At 37.7% G+C, this 16,474-nt stretch overlaps 1 protein-coding gene across 1 annotated transcript in view; it reads right to left on the bottom strand.

The window, feature by feature from the left end:
* The window catches only part of MARCHF1 (membrane associated ring-CH-type finger 1), a 1,304,024-nt gene that overhangs the window by 1,286,684 nt on the left and 866 nt on the right, over positions 1–16,474 (bottom strand). The gene's annotated exons all lie outside the window — the stretch shown is intronic.

Below are 16,474 nucleotides of genomic sequence, written 5' to 3'. Positions count from 1 at the left end.
ACCACTTTTGCTTCAACTTGTCTTTCTATCTCTACTTTTCATCCTTGTATATTAATCTAGTAGCCAAAGAGTTGATAAGGTCAGGCAAGACAATTTGCCAGACTGTTTTATTGTAACACTGTGTCACTGCTTTGTGAACTCATATAAATAGCTTTCCTACTGGATAAATGAAAACAGAGTCACTCACTGTGAAATAATTGATCACCAGTTAGAAATTAGAGCATGCTGCAGAAAATAAAATCCTCAGCTATGAAAAACAAAAAAATCCTACAGATAATTAAAATAACTTATTCCGTACTGCTGGAGCACCATATATTCCAAAGACACTGCCCTCTCTCATTGTTTTTAAGTCAGCATATTTATACATTTTACCACACGGATTATATTATGTAAGTCTCATAGCACCATGCAACCTTCATCCTCCAAGCTGCCCTCTCCTGCCTCTCCTAAATAGCCACAGAAAATGAATTGTTGTCACTTTTTGAAAGGGATAAAAAAACAATATTTGCTTGTTGCAGTTTTGTACTGTTGAATCCTTCTGTCAGTTTTGTACACAGACTTTTAGAGGCTCAGCAGTTATTTGTAAAAGATGTGCCAATGAATACAGGAAAGAAACACAATTAAGAACAAGCCAGGCTTTCACTTAAAGTCCGCCTAGAGAAAATGGGATACCATAAATCCACACTCTCTTGGGAAATGGCCCTTCTACACATTACTGATACTCACTTGCCCAAAATTAAAGTACATGCTCTGATTATTATCTGTCTCCTGATTAAATTCTATATAACTAAACATTGGCTGGATCGTACTAAACTTAGGTGGAAAGATTTTAAGGTAATAGCTATCCAGTACATAAGATCCCATAAATTGCTAATAATTAATCCTCACAAGCGGATCTACTTTCAGAAATTGTGGGACTTTATCTTTTTATTCTTATCAGATGACTAATAATCTCTCTGCAGTAATTACTCACTTTATCCCCCTAATACCCATAAATATGAAGTTATGAACAGTGTAGGTGAATCTGTAGTATATCAAGTACTTTTTCTTCTTTTTATTTGGTTTCTTTATGGACATGATTTATCTGACTCTCGAAAGTTTGGCACATTGTATATTAGTTTAGTTGCATTTGTACCTCCTATATTTTATCTGTGCAATTTTTATATTCAAATGTTGTATATTTTCTTGCATATGTTGCCTGATTTTGATATGAATAAATAAAACTGTGTTTTTTAAAAAAAGAACAAGCTAGGCTTTAGGTGGTGTCACTGTTTACGTAAGCAGGCAAACTCTACAAAGCTCAGGAAAAAATGCTTCTAAAGCTACTCAAATGCAGACATCTCCCATAGAACAATAGGAACTGCATCATCTTCTTTCACTCTGCATTTGTGTTTTCCCAGGGTCTTTCTGTCAGGGTGTTCTGTGCATCCACTGGGGACTTTTGATTTCTTAGACATGGATGTAAGAATCACATCTGGAAAGCCAGGTATTGGTCTTGGGACCAGATGTTTGCAGGGATACAGATAAGGTGAAGGCAATCCAAACTGAGGTATCAGAACTAATGGAGGAACTCTCTCTGTAGATATGAAAAGATAGAGAGAAAGAGAGAGATTAAATAAGAGGACAAGAGTTAGAGCAGAAAAACAAGTTTATTTACTATATATAAAAAAATAAAATGTTAATAAGTTCATAAGTTCTTAGGTGATTGCTAGTCTATCAACAGGGGGATGTTAATCCTAGCCATAATTTCTGTATGTATCTGACAAGTTTTGATACATTGTGGTTATTTAAAGGGGTATATGTAGGCGTGGGCATGGGTGGTCAGTCATTCATAGTCTGCCTTTGTCAAATATAAACATATGTGCCAGACCAGGGGGGACATTTCTGATTTCCCATCCACTGGACCACATTATACTTGAACTGGGTTAGGGAAGAAGTCTGCTTCACACAGATGCTCCAGAGAAGTGGTAGTCTCTGAGACACATACCTGTCCCTTCAACATGTCCTATTTATGTTCAGATGAGATTTACATCACTAGATTCGGTTATCATGATGCTATTTATTTTGCAGTTGTGGAACAGGTCCATCAGAGTCAGATCAGTGGATGCTTTGTAGGCCAGGCATGCTGTCTGAGAAAACATTATTTTAAACACTATGCAGGCACCAGAATAAGAATAAATAAGTGTCTTCTTCTTCTGCAATATATTTATGTATTTGTCTGGTTGTTTGAAGTTTTATTTATTTACTTATCCATTTATTCATTTGGTAAATGGTGTGGTCCTTTGATCTTAATTCAGCAATAACCTGGACCAAAGGTGTAAGGTATAATACAGTACAGAAGCAAAACTTTAGAGGATTGTGATCAGGTTATCAGTCATATCCAATATGTTTGGATTTTCAAGTAAAAGAGCCAAGAAATTCACCTTATAGGCAAAGATCAAGAGGTGAATTTCTTGAATTCATTTAAAAATAGCAAATGGTTATGTTTGGCAAGCTAATTGTATTTGTTTTGTACTACACAGAGTTTAGCTGTCTTGATGTACTAAAAATAGAAAAAGAATGATGAAATGTTTTACAGCTTTGAAAGATGAAGCACTCAACACCATCACACAAACACTGGAGAGAAGTTAACGGTGCCTCTGTTGGACCAAAAGATTTAAGCAAGCAAGAATGCCCGACAGGCTGTGTGTTACTTATTTATTTATTTTCAGTTTGTTAACTAGGAAAGTCTATTGGGCCAAAATGAGTCCTTTTTCAATGGAGGCCCAGGAAGAAAAGCTCCAGAAACTGTATTACAATATATAAAATAATTAAAAGCAAACAAAAATATAACATGCCCAAAAACAATGCTGCAAAAGTAACGAACCTCACAAAAGAAAAGCAGCCACACCAGTCCAGTAGCTTGGGGCAAAGGAAGCTCACAATCAGGCAAAAATGTTCCACAAACCGATTTATTAACGTGTAAAAGAACTCCTGCAATAGGCAACACACACGTTTTCGTCTCTCAGGAAGACTTCATCAGATACACCAATTTCCTGTTTGCACTCAGGTTAAATACTTTGTTCCAAAACACTAATTAATTAATTAATCCATTTGGCTAGAATAGGTCAAGAAACCTAGTTTCAAAAAAACATTTTCCTAAAAGGTGTGTGAATGCACAAACACAAATACTTAAAATACATATATCTTAGTTCCACAACTTAAGTAAAAAACTAAAAACATAAGATTAATTAAAAATCTTGTTAAAAACGAAACAAATTCAACTAACTTATTGAATTACTAGATATACAAATGTATTTGCATTTACAAAAAATGTATATGTATGAATATATTCTAGAAGTAAAACACATTAGGCACGTTTTACTTGATATACTGTGCCCTAATTTTCAAATATGGAGCAATCGAGATGGATTCATTTAGGCCAGGGGATTTGTTGACTTCCAACAAAATCTGCCAGTATGTTTCTTTATGGGCAAGACGAGCCTCCCATGGACCCCCCCTAATGTCCTTTGGAACTACCTCAAGGACAAAAAACAAAAATTTTGCATTTTCACATAAGGTGGTGTGCTTATATAATGCGCTGGTGTTTTTACACTTAGAGATATCGTATATGTGTTCATATATGCGTCTGTGAAATAGCCTTTCAGTTTTTCCAACGTAAAATGCTGGACATTTTTGGCATACTGCCAAATAAACCAAACCACCTGTCTTGCAATTATAGTGACCCCTTGCCTTAATGTCCCTACTTCTGCTTTCCAAAAAAACATGACTAGCTTGTAAAATGTACTTGCAGGAGGAACAATGGCCACACTTGAAAGTACCTGTGTTGGTTCTGGGGTGTACATTGGAAAAATCTGGTTGTTCCAGTGTCTTTTTGATATTAATACCCTTCCTAAATACAGTTTTAATGTCTCTGTCCTTGAAAACATCTAGATCAGTCAATTCCCTGAACATATCCCATTCTTTTTCAATGATATTCCTTACATGGGAAGCGTTTCCACTAAACTCTGTAATAAATGTAAAACTACCAAAAAACTGATCTGTCCTATTACATGTGGGAGCATTTTCAGTATTGACTCCAGTTTTACCTAGAATGGGAGCAAATCTAGATGACCTTGCCAATGTTACTTCCTCTTGCACCGTATTAATCAACGATACAGGGTAACCCCTTTCCAAAAATAAATGTTGCAATGTACAACATTCTTGATGATAATCCTCATCGAGGGAAGTCATCCGTGAAATACGAACATATTGTCCCTTGAGAATTCCCTTTTTTTGAAAACTGGGGTGGGAACTCTGGTAATGTAGGTAACCATTAGAAAATGTGGGTTTACGATAAATGTTGGATTTAAATCCATGGTCACCCACAGTAAGTGTCACATCCAGATAGTTAACACTGTATTGGGAAATATGATGTGTAAACTTTAAAAAATTAGTAGTAGTATGTATATACTCAATAAATTTCCCTATACCATCCACTGGTCCCGTCCAAAAAATACAAATATCATCGAGGAATCTACAGTAGAAGTTCCAAAATTTTGAAAAGGGGCTGTCCAGGATGAATTTCTTTTCCCAAATATACATAATAATATCAGCATAAGTAGGTGCACAATTTGCCCCCATAGAAACACCTGTCACTTGGTGAAAATATTCACCCAAAAAGAACACAAAATTGTTCTTTAACACAAGACCCATCAGTTCAGTAATAGCATGCACATCGCTGTTAGTAATGTGGGGACATTCCCAAAGGGCTTCTTCTAACCATTCAAGTCCCAATTCATGGGGAATGACAGAAAAAAGATCCACTACATCAATGGTTAAAAATACCATATTTGTTGCAAGCAGATCTGGAGTAATACTCCTCAAAAAAGCCCATGAATCTTTAAGAATGTATTCCTCTCTACCCCATAACTCCTTCATTCTCCAGTCCAAGTATTTAGATATGGGGTGGGTCTTCGAACCCTGTGATGCTACTATGGGTCTTAATGGTGGGTCAAGGGGGTTTTTGTGCACCTTGGGTATCCCGAAAATAGATGGTATCCTGGGATCCGTATTTGAGAGAAAAGTATAAATTTGGAAATCAATAACCTCCTGGTCTAATAAATCTTGCACAACTAGATCTATCTTGTGATAAGATATATTGATTTCATTCAAAGAGGCAGAGGTGTATTTTTGATGGTCATGTAGGATGTCATACATTTTACCCTGGTAAACAAGACAATCCATAATGACCGTCCCCCCGCCCTTATCCGGTTCCATAACCCTATGGGTGGGATCACCCTTGAGTTGGTCAAGGAGTTGTCTTTCCTGGTATGTTAAATTGGCCACCAAATGATCCATAATATAACATGATTGAAGTAACATAAATAGATTAACATAGAAATAATAACATTAATAAAAAGCATTTTGTGATATATGCTATAACAAGGCATTTTGTGAGTACAAGTGACAACAAAGCAAAAAATAAATAAAATAAATTATTTACAAACTCATCCATAGATATATTTATACTTTTTATACACAACTATGTAGTTGTATATGTACATAGATATCAATATATATTACTTTAATATATAAGAAATGTATTACTTACTGTAGAACTCTTGCCTTTGGTCCTCTAACTCTGAAACCCACTCAGCAAACTGGTCTCTTCACCACCTCTGCACTGTCTAACCTACTCTCCAAAGCAGGGGATCCATTTCACCAAAGTGAGGTGATTTCTTAGTTCTTGCCATACATCCATTCTCTTCCATGTCCCCACAGAGAAGGCCTCTTCCAACTTTTGCAGATATGACTCCTGCAGCAAATAGATAAGAATGTTGGACTCTTCCAGAGACCAACTTTGGCCGTGACCATGTGATTTAATAGCTACCATTACCGTAAGGTCCAGATTCAGAATGAGATGCATGGGAATGAAGCTAAAACTACTTGAGTGTGTACCATACCCATTAGGGTGTGACATCACTGTACCTAGTCCCTTCCACCCTGCACAGGCATGTGCTGGGTGCAGAAAGACACAGGAATACATAAATGTAATGCACAAGCACTAGCATTTCACTGTGAAGCTGAATCTTGCACAGTAGTTGCATGCATGCACAAGAAAAGCACAGCTCATCCACAGCAGCACAAAGGTAGCTACACCAATCACATCACTTACACAGGTGAGCTTTGATATAATACATAGAGCTAGACATGGTTAAGCTTGACCAATCATAACCAGTCTTTCATCGTCAAACATTTTAGAAGCAACTGTTTTTTACTTTTACAAAAAAAAAGTAGGGGGAAGTGCAAAATAACTGAAAATGTTTATTAATCACAGAGCTAGCATAAAATTGTTGAAAAAAAGGTAGTTATCATAGGATTTTATCATGCCATCTTAAAGACTTGCCTCTAATTTAATAGTAAGGCAGGAAATATTGTAATATTTGCATGCTTTTGCCTACAAAGACTAGGAATGTGTAAGGTGCCATTTTCGGTGCTGTCTATATTATTATTACATCTGTACACTGGCTTACTGCAGACACTGGTCTATGGTAATGGAAATGCCCAGGAACCAGTGCAGGTAACATTCCTGTAACCAAGGAATGAAATACATGACAGATTAATCAATAATTACTTTACCACTCTTACAACAAATCCTTCTAGGCCTACCTGTTACTATGACTGCTCTAACACATGCTGCAGCAGCTAAATGTGCACCATAGCCAGAAGTGCAAGAAAAAGGCAAATCCAGAAGCCATAATTAATGCTTAATGTGATTCTGCTCCTTTTTACTAATTAATGGAATCCATTACCTAGAACTAATTGAAGTTACATAAATAAAAAAAGGTGACATTCTTTTCTAATATGTACTTGCAGGCTATACTATGTTGCATCATCATAAGACATAGGAGACTCAGCTTCAGTCCTGAGGAGAATCACTTCCTCATGGATATACTGGGAACATAAGTGAAACAAGAAGGATTTACAGTATGGAATCAATTTGGCTGATAGAAATGTTATAGGGGAAGGAACCACACCAGAGCTAAGGACATGGAAACATGCCAGCACAAAGCCTAGGCAGAATGCAATTTCCCATAGCAGCACTGGTATTGTCCATTCCATAGCTTAACCATTAACACCTGAGATGAGGAGTACCTTGTCTTTATAAGGTGTGAAGACTTTGATGTCGATAAACATGCTGCAGGAATCATCCAAGGTGGTTTTGACACTAGTATTTTCTGACACCTACAACATCCTCAGCCAGGTACTGTAGAAGGTTAATGCTTAGCTGGATTTTTTTAAATTTGAGAATAGATGTCCTTATGCAGTTCCTGGTTATCATATAACTCTTACATTTTTCCTCATGAGTTATTCCATCAGCATCAGGTGTAGCACAAATTTTACAGACACTGCAAGTTAAGTGTAGACACCATACCTTTAAGAAAAATCATATTCAACAGTCACAAGTCACATTAATCACATCTTGACATATTTTGTCCCATGGTTAGCACAAGAAATAACTGCATGTTGTGCTGAACCACTGCAGGCAGAAGCTGACAACAGAATGTCTGTTGACAGGGGTCTATATCACGGCATCGAAATGGATGTTAATTGAACAGCTTAAAAATTGAAAATACCATTAATTGAAGTTGGTCTTGTGGGGAGTTATGTCTCCCACAGCCTCACACTAATTATATATACCAACTCCAAGATCGCATTACAGTGAGGAAAGGGCAAATTGTCTGATCTTCACTGTACCATGATCTCACAGTACACACCTTGATGAACGAGATTTTAGATATTAAAGCCATTTGATTAATGTTGTTTTAGATGTCGTGATACAGACCCGTTGAAAGTGATGGCATCTCATTTTCATGACATAACCTCAGGATAGTGAAACACAGTCACCAGGTAAACTGGCAAGGCCCCCCACCCCAGAGCAGATCAATACCTCTGTAGAGAGTGGCATAGGCTGATACATGCAGCACCACTTCTAAGTTGGGAGTTGCTGATTAAAGGCTTAGTGTCTGTTATTCTAAGAGTGTATTAGTTCTAGTCTAAGCACTTGGGCTTTGGACCAGTTATTTTACAACAGGAAGGTGTGGTCTGCACTCTTGTGGGAGGAGAGGGTAGATTCTGCCATTCTGAGGTGGGAGTTTCTGGTTAAAGGCTTATTGTGCCTGCTTATCTGAACTGTTTCTTTCTGAAATTGGTACGCCTTGTTTGCTGTAGCATAGACTAAATTCAGACCTGCTGAATCAAGCTTTCTTTATATAACTTGAGCACTAATCCAGACCATCTTTTTTTGGAGAAGGTTCCCCTGCACCCTAGTGGCAGGAGTATGCAGTTAGAACTTGTCTGATTGAAAACTGCTGGAACGGGTCTCAGTTTTTAGCTTTTTATTGGTTAATTGGTTAATTTGTTTAAATCAGTTTGCTCATTTGCTACTGTTATATTAAAAAAAAATACACTTTATGCATCGCCGCTTAGCTAGGGTTAAACTATTCCAGGCGCCATAAAGTCTGCTCTTCAAATTTTCCCATTTAACATAGCAAGGCAGCTTTAAAAAAAGCAACAGAGAATCTCCGTTGCTTTATTTAAAGCTGTCTCGCTATGTTAAACCCATTAACATAGCAAGACACCTTTAAAAAAAACAACGGAGATAGGAAGATCTCTGTTACTTTTTTTAAAGCTGTCTCACTATGTTAAACTCGTTTAACATAGCTAGACAGTGTGTAAAATCAACAGAGATTTTGCATTCTCCATTGCTGTAAAAAAAGAGTTATAGTAATGGAAAAAGTCCGGGTGACCAGACCTTTTTCCATCAGTATAACTCTGATTTACAACGTGCATGCTGACCAATCAGCATGCACATTTTGGAATATTAATGGAGGGTCGTTGTATAATCTAGGAGTTAGCCTGATAGTAAGTGGGGGGGGGGTGTTCCATACCTTGGTGATACAATATGAGTAAAGTGATTTCCCTTGGTTTCTGGGAGGTTTGTAGATTTCAAGATTTTTTTTGTCTTTGGATCTGAGTGTTCTGTTTGGTTTGTAATGTTGGATTAAGTTAACTAGGGCAGGACAGGCAGTGGGTCTATAGAATAGTTTGTGGATTGTGGTTTGGTATAAGTAAGCTGGTTTGGTTGTTCCAGCCAATTTAATTATTTTACTGGTAAACAGTGATCTGTATTCTTGTTGGAGTTTGTCACAAACTTTGCTACTTTGTTGTAGCATTGTTCCATTTTGGTCTTGACAGAGTTTTGTAGATTGGTTAGAACACAAGAGTCATAGAATAGGAAAGGGAGCCGGAAGGTTTTGGCCAGGGTAGTCTTGGTGGAAGTGCTAATGACTGGTCTGTTTCTGTAGTGGAGTCCTAGTTTCATATGTGTCTTCTTAATGTTTTGCTGGATATGAAGGTCAAAGTTGACTTTGTTATCGATAATGACGCCTAAGAGTTTAGTTTCTTGTACAATTTCTATGATTGTTTTGTCAGCTGTGAGAATATTAAATTGGTCTGGGCTGAGGGTGGTATTCTTTTGGGTGAAAGACTATAATTTTGTTTTTTTTTTAGGATTTAGGAAGAGTTGGGGCTTTGTGAGCCATGATCCAGTTATTGTGAATGATTGTTGGGTTTTGATTAGCAGTTCTGGGAGAGTACAAGAAGTGCAGATTAAGGCTGAGTCATTTGCATACTGAATTAATGTTCCTCGGGAAGAGAAGGTGTATAGATTATTGATGAATATGTTAAGTAGTAGGGGTCCTAAGATGGACCCTTGGGGCACTCTTGTAGGATTTTTCAGAAAGGGGGAGGGTTGGTTAGATCATTTGACCACTTGCTTCCGATCAGGTAGGTAGCTTTGGAACCACTGAAGTGTAGTAGTGGAGCATCATTGTTTGGCTAGTGTGTGAAACTGTGTCAAAGGCTTTTGAGAGGTCCAGTAATACTGCAGATACTAGGTATCCTTTGTCTGTGGCCTTGTTAACTATGTTTGTGAAGGGTAATAGTGCTGTGGATGTGCTATGATTTGGTCTGAAGTCATGCTGTATATGCGTGAGCACATTGTTTTGGAGTAGATTTTTCATTAACTGTTGGTGAATACACCTTTCCATGATTTTAGATAATGGGGAAAGAACTGATATTGGGCAGAAGTTAGATATTTATGTGGAGTGTTCTCCTTTATGAACTGGCATTATGTGTGACAATTTCAATATTGTAAGGGCTGTGCCTTTTGAGAGTGATCTGTTTATCGGATGCTGACTGGATATGCACCTGAACCAGCTACAGGTTTTAGGTATTGGGGTGGGAGGTTGTCAGCTGATATGGAGCAGGGTTTCAGCTTGAGCAGAAGCTGTTTTATAGTAGAGATGGGCATGGGCTGAAAGGAGAAAGTACTTTTGAGGTTATTTTGTTGGTTATTAGTGTAGTCATGGACTTGGTCTGTAGGTGGTGTGTTATTCTAGTTAGTGTGTAGGTTTGGGAGGGGGTGTTCCGAATTAGTTTTGGAGGTGAGTAGGTATGATATGGATTTTATGAAGTATTTGCTGAATTTCTGTGCTGTTTGTGATGGGGAGTTGTTGGATGAAGGGGAATGAACCTTGTTAGTTCCTGGGTTGAGAAGGGTAGTTATAGAGTGCCAACATTTTTTGGGGTTGTGTTTGCTTTGTAGCTGGAGTTTGAGTAGTAGGTTTCCTTACATATATCCACTACTTTAGTAAGTTTGTTCTGTACTGTTTTTAAGGCTTGGAAATTTTGCTGGGTTCTGTTTTGTTTCCATTTATCTCATGCTGTGTATCTTTGTTTCATAAGGTCAATGCAGTTAGTGGTAAGCCATGGGGTTTTTGTTTTCTTTATTCTTTTTTTCATACAGGGGAGAGGCTATCAACTATTTTCAGGAAGGTGGTATTGAAGTATTGTATGGCATCATTGAGGGGTAGGGTTTTTAAAGGTGTCCAGTGGATACTTAACATTAAATTGTTGAGTGTTTGTTGGTTAAGACTAGTAGTATTTCTAACTGTTTTTATGGAGTGTTTGTTAGGAAGGTGGGTGGTGGCTCTGATGGCAAAAGCTGGAAGATGGTTACTTAATGAGACTGACAGTGTACCCGAGGAGGATAAATTGGGGGGATGAGATACAAGAATCCAGTCTAAGGTGCAGTGGCAAGTAAAGTCTTTGATGAACCTTGTCGGGTTGGTGATTAGCTGTTTGAAATCATACAGGTTAATACTTTTATTGGGGAAGTTAGCAGTGGTGGTTTGCCAATTTATATTCATGTCACCTAGGACAACTGTTTCTGCCATGAATTTTTCATTAGTCCAGGACAGTATATCTTTCAGGACTGGTGTATTACTTCAGGGAGGGATGTATACTATGATGATACAGTTTTTTGAAAGTTGTTAAGATTTAGGGTGGTTATTAGTATTTCAGCATTATGGAATTTGCGTATCCTGTGAGGGTATAGAGTTATGTTAAGTATGGAGGGGTAAAGGAGTGCTATCCCTCCATCTTTCTTTTTTGGTCTGTCTTGCCTGTATATGGTGAAGTTGAAGGATATAAGTTGAAGGGTGGTGAAGTCTGTAGTGGGAGTGACAGATGCGTTTAAGGTGGAGGTGAGCCCTTTCTTATTTGCAATGGTGATGGACAGGTTGACAGATGACATCAGACAGGAGGCCCCATGGACTATGATGTTTGCAGATGACATTGTGATCTGTAGTGAGAGTATGGACCAGGTTGAGGAGACCCTGGGGAGGTGGAGATATGCTCTAGAGAGAGGAGGAATGAAGGTCAGCAGGACTAAGACAGAATATATGTGTGTGAATGAGAGGGAGGATAGAGGAATGGTGAGGATGCAGGGAGTAGAGTTGGCGAAGGTGGAAGAGTTTAAGTACTTGGGATCAACAGTTCAGAGCAATGGTGAGTGTGGAAGAGAGGTGAAGAAGAGAGTACAGGCAGGATGGAGTGAGTGGAGAAGAGTGTCAGGAGTGATGTGAGACCAAGAGGATTATCTACAAGTGAAGAGGGTAGTGAGACCAGCTATATTGTGTATGGTATGTGATGTTGGTGACAAAAAGGCAGCTGCTAAACTGGAAGTGGCAGAGTTAAAGATGTTAAGATTTGCACTGGGTGTGACAAGGATGGACAGTATATTAGAGGGTCAGCTCAGGCTGGATGGTTTGGAGACAAAGACAGAGAAAAAGACAGACAGTTGGTGTGTTGGTTTGAGGATGGGCTGGATGCTAAGGAGGGGAAAGGATTAAGGATGGGCTGCTGATGAGAAAGGTAAGAGAAGGAAGGTTAAAGATGGTGAGGGGATGGTGAGGAGTGGTTGGTGTGTGGTGTGAGAGGACAGAGCAGACAGAGAGAGGAAGAAGAAGAGGAGAGAGATGCTGGAGGAACTGAACAACTGCTGCTGAGGAGAGAGAGAAGAATAAAGTTAAATTTAAGTATCTTTTTATAATTTTATGCTGGTGTGTAGCCAGGTTTCTGTTAGGACTAATATACTGTGCTTGTTGTGTGTTTACATCAGGGAGGTTATTTTATTTTATTATAGTTTGATGGTAGTGTTATGGTAGTTTAGTTTTTTTTAGTTTTGATTTTTCCTGGGTTTTGGTGTATGGTTTCACCATGTTGATGTAATAAGTTTAAGAGTAGTAAGAGGTAAATGGGTTAAGTCTTTAGTGGGTCTGAGGGTGGGTAGGGCTTAGAAGGGTTTGTGATGATTTTTGTTTTTTATTTATTTTTGGGGTTGGTAGCGGAAAAGGAATTTAAAAAGAGAGATATTGAGCGAGTGGCTTTGTTTTAAAGAGATATTTGTGGATGATGTTGTATGTGGTAGTAGTAAGTAGCTGGCAGTTTTTTATTTGTGAGTGTTGTGGCTAAGTTTAAAAATAATAGTGTTGTGAATAAAATGGAAGATGAGAGTACAATATTATCTGAAGTGTAGTACATTGTAGTGTGTGGGAGGGAGACTAGAATTTAGCTAGGTTTGATGGATTTGAATTTATCCTGTGGGGAGTGGATAGATTTGAAAATGGGCTGTTAGTTTGGTGGGAACTAATCTGATTCGCTGGGAGTTGATTGCAGGTGGGACGTAGTTGAAATTGTTTGTAGTTGACTGTGGGTGGAGACTCAATCTATACATTTGTGGGTATTGAGTGGGTGGGAATAGGGGTAGGATAGGGAAGTGGAGTGACACTGAGCATAGCATAGCGAGGGCGAACAGAGTGGGGCTACACCTGGTTGGAGTTGTTATGAAGAAAATAATCAGAGGATGCAAGGCAGTGTGGGCAAATGTATTCATTTAGGTTAAAGTTGTTAGGAAAAAAAGAAACATGATGAAGGGAGACAAGGGATGGAAAAGTAGTCAGAGTAGGGAAGTCAGGAGAGGAGACTGTGTAGTAGTGAGATTTAAGTGAGATAAAGTAGTAGAGTGGCAGAATGGGGGGATAAGGTCTAGGGAAAAGAAAAAAGGTAGCAGGAGTACAGAGATCAGTTGGATGCAGCAAAGACAAAGGAAAAGGTTTATAGGTGATTATGAGAGGGTGTAGAAGTGACAGTGGAGGGATGTGCTAAATACCAGATGGATTAAAGGATGGTGGGGCAACTAGATTATCCACAAATATGGTGGAGATTTGAGGGGGACCTTTGTGTGGGGTGTACAGCAATAGACGGAGGAATGGCTAGTTGGGAGGTATTAGTGAGTTCTGGTGCCATTTGGGAAGTACACAATTTAAAATTAGGAGATTAACATACTTTAAAAAGTTGAGGCAGGCAGGCAGGCGGCATTTTAATCTTGAGGCTCAAACAAGGTTCTTGGATGCAGGAGTAGTAAGGCAGTAGTTCTGTTGGGTGTTGAGGCATTTCAGCACTATGCAGTGGTATGGGCAGATGGTAGGACAGTTTACAAGGAGCCTGTACATGGAGTAAAAGGGGAGAAAGGAGAAGTTAGGTGGAAGAAAGAGACAAACTGCAGGATTTTAGTGGCTTAGAAAGGACTGAGCAGTGGGGAAGGGGGGAATTATAGCAAAAGATAGTAACAGTGATAGGGGTTATAGTTAAAAGAAAACAGCTTAATTCCTGATCTGACACTATCACAAGTTATTGACAAATACAGTCTGTATCTAACTTATCAGCAAAGAAATCAAATGTGTCTAGTGTATCACAGTAAACAAATGCTTCCCTATTAATTAACGTCAATTAAATGCATAGTGTCACCTTCAGCAAGCCTTTCTTTTAAGCCACACAATTAAATGCAATACATCATCTCTAAGAACATATAAGGCTAGAAAGTTCATAAGGGAAAAAATCATTACCTTAAGATAAATAAGATATCTTTAAACTAGATAAACAAGTTAAAATAAATGAAGAGCATATAACTAACAGATGTGGCAGGTCGCAGTGCTATTGTGACTATCTCGAGTTATAACAATCAGCTGTGGTTATTTACTGGTATTACATAACATTTAACTGAAGGTTTGTATAAAGCAGATTACAGTTACTTGACATTCAACTGACGATTTGTAAAAGACAAATTAAGTAAAAAGCAATGCATCATGAACTGTTGCCATTTCAAAAACATTCAGGAAAAATAATAATACAAAAAAAATGATCTGTCAACATAGTGTATGGAATGCCATAGTACTGCAAGACATAATTTAAGATAGAAAAAGACAGTACAGACAGAAGTATTTAAATAGAATAAAATACAGAAAGTGAGGATAGCATTGCATTGATAAAGAAATATACAAAGGCTTGCAAAAATCCATGCAGTTTCCACTTGTCCCTCTTTATGCAGGAAAGCCATTATTTGGGTTGCTGCATCCTGCAAATAAACATGAAAACTAACAAATGTCCAAAAATATTAGGACAAAAAATAGTTCCTAAGTTTCTACTAACAACTGCATAAAAGACTTGTTTTGTATCTGATACACTTTAATATTATATGAAACAATGAATGTAACTCAAATTCCAAAAGAGTGAGCTTTCATTTTGGCAAAACAGTGAATTCCAATACTTTGGTGTGTCCTACAAAATCTCATATTTCCATAAAAAAATTCCCAATTGGAAATTGATAAGGTGACAGCCTTAAAAATGCATGTCCGCAAAGGGAGGAAGCAAGTAATAGACAGAAGCAGCTGTGGCTGGAGAAAGAGCTGGGGAACCTTGGAACAAGTCATAGGCAAGGTGATGCACGTTTGAGCCAATGAAGGATCTATACGTGCAATAAACAAATACAGACTGATTTGAGAAGGACTAATGTTAATTGTATAAGCTTCTGCTCTTTAACCAGTGTGCAGGTTTAATGATTTCTTCTTCAGTTAGTAACTAGCTAAGTAAGCACACATTTAGTTTTTTTTTCTGTCCCCCTTGGAGCACTGCTATGGTTGAAGAGATGTGTTCCTGGTTATACTGCATCCAAAATCATTAGCTTGCAATTAACACTAATAGGTTTGGCTACTGATTATACTAAGCACAGTCATAGTTTATTTTTTAATCCAAGCACTTATATCAAAACAAGGTACATAGTCCTGATAGTGTAGTCCCAGGTTTATAAATACCCTAGTAGGTGTAAAGCATTTAGACCAATTTACAGTCTTTAGATCTAGTGATGGCCAAAAATCAGGAGTAAGGGAAGAGATCCAGGCTTAATTTTATTATTATTATTTTTTTAATTTAAGGAAGAAATACATTGAGCCCAAGTATTAATGTTCAACACTGACAAAACAGTAGCTTTCAATAACCAGAGAAGACAGATGTTTGTGAATACACATAAACCCTATATGGGAAATCTGCCTCCCTATACCTCATCTCAAAAAAGACAGTCACATTCTATGCATCTCTCTCTGGTATTCCACACAATTAAACATTTATAACCCTGCCTAACAATCAATTAGTTCCAACAGGCTGAGAATCAATTTCATACTAACATACACTATACAACATATAATTATTGTACATAAACTTTTGACTCTAAAAATCAGATTGCAGAAAAATAAAGATGTCCATTCTATTTAACTGAGCACTTGGCTGTAGATACAGCTAGTACTGAACATTTGGAGATTGTAATTCACTCACCCTTCAGGCCTGTGCCTCACTACACACCTGAGTGCACAGGAATATCTGTACCATACACATCACCTCATGTGTTATTGGATACATATACACAGAGACATAGTTAGGGTGGGGTGAAGGAAGCCCAATCAACAAATGACCCTTGGAATTCAATCCATTACCAGGACATAGAAATCAGTGCAGGTATTGTATTTAGGTCAGAAATTAAGACCTTTAGGGCTCAGTGTTTGTCATAGGTTGCATCAACTGCAAATTGAGAAAGCAATTTGCTACAGTTTAAAAAGGAAATAAGAACATTTTACTGTTCATAAGCCAGAATGTTTTCTTTTTTTTCTTCTTTAGTATTAATAATAATAATAATAATAATAATAATAATAATAATAATAATAATAATAAAACTATTATTATTATTATTAACTGC

The sequence above is a fragment of the Protopterus annectens genome, chromosome 2.part1 (assembly GCF_019279795.1).
Source record: "Protopterus annectens isolate FY-2018-M chromosome 2.part1, PAN1.0, whole genome shotgun sequence".
NCBI lineage: Eukaryota > Metazoa > Chordata > Ceratodontiformes > Protopteridae > Protopterus > Protopterus annectens.
This window is presented reverse-complemented; position numbering and strand designations above follow the sequence as displayed.